A 3977-nucleotide genomic window follows, 5' to 3' on the forward strand; every position below is an offset into this window, starting at 1 on the left:
ATTATGAAGAAAATTATGTCAACACAGACTTCATTTCTTGAGACTAATTAATGAATTAATATGCCATTTTGAGCTTACAGAAAAAATTGCTCAAATAGAATTGGAAAAGGAAGAAAACGGGTGGTATCAATTATTCACTTTTTTTGCAGAAAATTATAACTTGACATCCTAAGAAATTCTCAGCTCTATTATGGTGGAATTTCTTAATCTGGCAGCATACTCTGAGTACCATTCTATTTTTGCTCCCCCCATCATGGTAGCTCTTTAAATAAATGTGCCAACATATGTGTCATTTACCACTGTAGGCAAAATGTGCACATACATAAACAGGTAACAGAATAAACCTAAGGCTTATAAATAGTTTGCATAGAACTTAATGTAGTCTTATATATTTAGCACAAATCTTTGTAAAACCTATTCCTGGATCTTCAATCTTATTGATAAGATTAAAATTTAGAGGGTGTAGTTGAATGCTAATTCCTAGGCAAGAAAATATTGACTTCTTTGTAGAGTTAATTTTAATTAGTTTAACCTAATAGTTTCATCATGTACTGTTTGATGGAATAACCAATGATGAATGTGAGGATTATGACACTTTTTAACGGATGTTAAATTTTTAATTGAAGGATTATAATAAAACTTAGTATTCGCAATATTGGATTAATTCAGAGCTCATGTTGCAAATATGTAATATATTTTCTTTACAATCAACTCATTTTCAAGGTTTGTTTTTTAATTCTATTAAACAGTTAATTACTTGAGACTTTAATGAAAAGGGCTACTTTAATTTTTCTTTCCGAGAAGTTCAAATAGAAGAATCCAATGTCATTGTTAAACATTCATTGCAAATATGATCATTCTCTTAGGACTTGCCTTCATCATCTAGAGACATATTATATTAAACAGCTTGTGAGGAAGGGTTCGTTTTATGTGACCCAAGTTTAAAATTTCTGTCTTCTGTAAAGGTAAGGAAGTAAAATTTTATTGGAATAAAAAGAATTTAAAAAATTAAAGACACTTTCTAAAATTGTACTTATGACTATTAGTAAGCTTTCTCCATGAATACACCTGAAAGTTAGGAGTATGTGTTGAGAAGAAAAGATTTGAGAGTGGATATAATTGAGCACCATTAACTTTGAAAAGTGACATTTAGGCAACAGTTACAGGGTTTGAGAACAGATTTAATTTTCCCCCCCGATCCCTAATATTATTGTTAAAATGTTAAACCTGAACCGAATGTGAGAAGAAAAATCAAGCAATACATTAAAAATTATTGCAATTCATTATTTAAATTAGAGAATAAAATAATAATAATAAAATAGAAAATTCAAAGACCAATTCTAATGGTTCACAACTGGTTGGAAAACAGGGGATTAGGAACATCAAAAAAAACTTCAACATTTTGTGAACCACACATCCACTATTTTTCCTGAAGCACTTTCTCTCTATTTGTCAATAATTGTCCCATTCCAACCATTTAATATTTAATCCTCTTCATAGAACAACAGCCAGATTATAACTTCCTTCTCATTAATCATCCACTGAATATTATTCATTAAATTTCAGTATCTCAAAAAACTTTCCCTATGGCAAACTTAAATCTTTATCTTTGTTCTTTCTGTCTTTGATTCTAATTCTAACATGTGGAGCCATATAGACTATAAATTAGTTCACTTCCATTCCATTACTATCATGCTTGAAAGCAATTATCTGTTCTCTAAGCTTTCTCAACTAAATTTCTACTTAATATTTATGTTCAAGAAGTGGTTAGACAAATCACTAATTAGTGGTAGAATGAAACTTGAATGTTACTTTTTTGGGTGAGGAGACTTACCTATTGATTTTAAGGAGAAAAAAATAAGGCGACAATGTCACAATCTAAATGCTAGCCTGAGTGAATCATTAGTCTGACTCACTCATCCCTTCTCATATCTTTAAACAGATAATGCTATAGTAAAATATTAGTCAAGCATCTGATCTATAATTCAACCTAAAGGAAATGTCAGGTATATTTAATTATTAATAGAGTCACTGAGACAGTTATGTTAGTCATAATAGTTTGATATAAAGAAATAATCTGCTTCTGTCACCATTTATGGAGGTTTGACTTTGGATAGTGACTACACAGTGCAATATACAGATGATGAATTATAGAACTGTAAACTTGAAACCTATATAATTTTATTAACCAATGCCACACAAATAAATTTAATAAAAAAAGAAATAATCTGCTTGTTAAAACAATGGCTACTGCGTCAGCAAGATTTTAAAGATATGCTGTCTACAGCCATGCTACCCTGATCAAGCCCAATCTCGTCTGATCTCAGAAGCTAATCAGGGTTTGGCCTGGTTAGTACTTGGATGGGAGACCATCTCGGAAGACTGGTGCTGTAGGTGTAAAAAATAAAAAAAATAAGGAATTGTAAGCTGACAATTTCCTTGCAATCTGTGAGGTCAACTAAGTGTTGCCTTGCCTAAAAATATAAAATAAATAAGAAAGAAAGAAAGAAAGAAAGAGAGAGAGAGAGAAAGAAAGAAAGAAAGAAAGAAAGAAAGAAAGAAAGAAAGAAAGAGAAAAGAGAAAGAAAGAAAGAAAGAAAGAAAGAAAGAAAGGAAAAGAAAAGAAAGAAAGAAAGAAAGAAAAGAAAGAAAGAAATGAAAGAATAGGGAGAAAAGAAAAGCAGCTGAAGGAAGGAAGGAAGGAAGGAAGGAAGAAGAAACAAAGAAAGATATGCTCAAGTTCACCATATCAAGAAAAAGTTTACGGCCTATGAAATATATAAATAATATATATGTAGTTACATATAATACTCAATATTCATTAAAGAATTTTCATTTTTAGTGCTAGGTTTTGAAGATATATATTATGGGGTTATATATATATCCTAGAAAAATAAGTCTTCCACTATATAAAAAATACAGATTTAACTAAAAATATATAAATATTTAAATATATTAAAAAATACACAAATATATAAAATATAAATACATATAATATATATTATATGTATTTTATAAATATTTTAAATATATTATAAATATTACATATATTTAAATAAATATAAATATATGCATCTCAGATCTTTACTGGGATGAGTTAAAAATATTAAACTATTTGTTATATATTGGTTAGATATTCATTTTTGTAAAGGTTTTCTAATTTTATGTTATTAATGTTATTTAATATCTATCTTTTTACAATGCTACGAAGTGTTATCTTTCAACCATAAACTGAAAAATGTTACTTCTTTGGGAAAAAAATAATAGAAGTGTGATAGTTTTCATTCCTATTATCTAAAGCACAAAATCTCTGGTTTGCACTACAGCATGTAAAGCATTTTCACAATCAACTTCCAAATTACTCTCATCTCCATGTTGCCATCAAATTGCATGCTTACACAGGATTTTGTCTCTTCCTGAAATATATTTCTCTCCTTTCTGCCTACATAACTTATGATTATGCTTTTGAGACCCAATCCAAATTGACTCCTCTTATGTGAAAGCTTTCTCACCTTTTCCTAAGCTTCAGCACTCCTCTTCATTGATCTTATAGATTCTACTATTCATATATTGTATTTAATTAATATATAATGCTATTTCCCACCAGATTCAAATCCTCTAAAGAATAGGAAATTTGTGTCATTTATCTTTGTTCTCCAATGTCCTATGTGGTACATGGTACTTGTTAGGAACTAGACTTGTTAGGAGATTTTTGTCTTGGCACCTAATCTTATCTTTGTCCTTAAAACTAACTCCTTAATCCTAATCAAGTCCTTTAATCTTTTTGGGTTGGGGATAGTATGTGTATGGGCACTTGAACCTTCAAGCAATAAGAAGGAGATAAGATATAATAGAAATAGCATAGAATTGGGAATGAGAGCCATTTACTGAGTTATTGACTTATTAAATTTGATAAACTCTATTATCTCAGTTATCACTGATACAAAAGAGATCAATAAAACAATCAAGTATTTGTG

At 29.4% G+C, this 3977-nt stretch overlaps 1 pseudogene; it reads left to right on the forward strand.

Annotated features, from left to right (window-relative positions):
- Positions 1-2279: 2279 nt before the first annotated feature.
- Positions 2280-2397, forward strand: LOC120588614 (uncharacterized; annotated as a pseudogene).
- The last annotated feature ends 1580 nt before the right edge of the window (positions 2398-3977 follow it).

Source organism: Pteropus medius, unplaced genomic scaffold, assembly GCF_902729225.1.
Source record: "Pteropus medius unplaced genomic scaffold, Ma_sr-lr_union100, whole genome shotgun sequence".
Classification (NCBI taxonomy): domain Eukaryota; kingdom Metazoa; phylum Chordata; class Mammalia; order Chiroptera; family Pteropodidae; genus Pteropus; species Pteropus medius.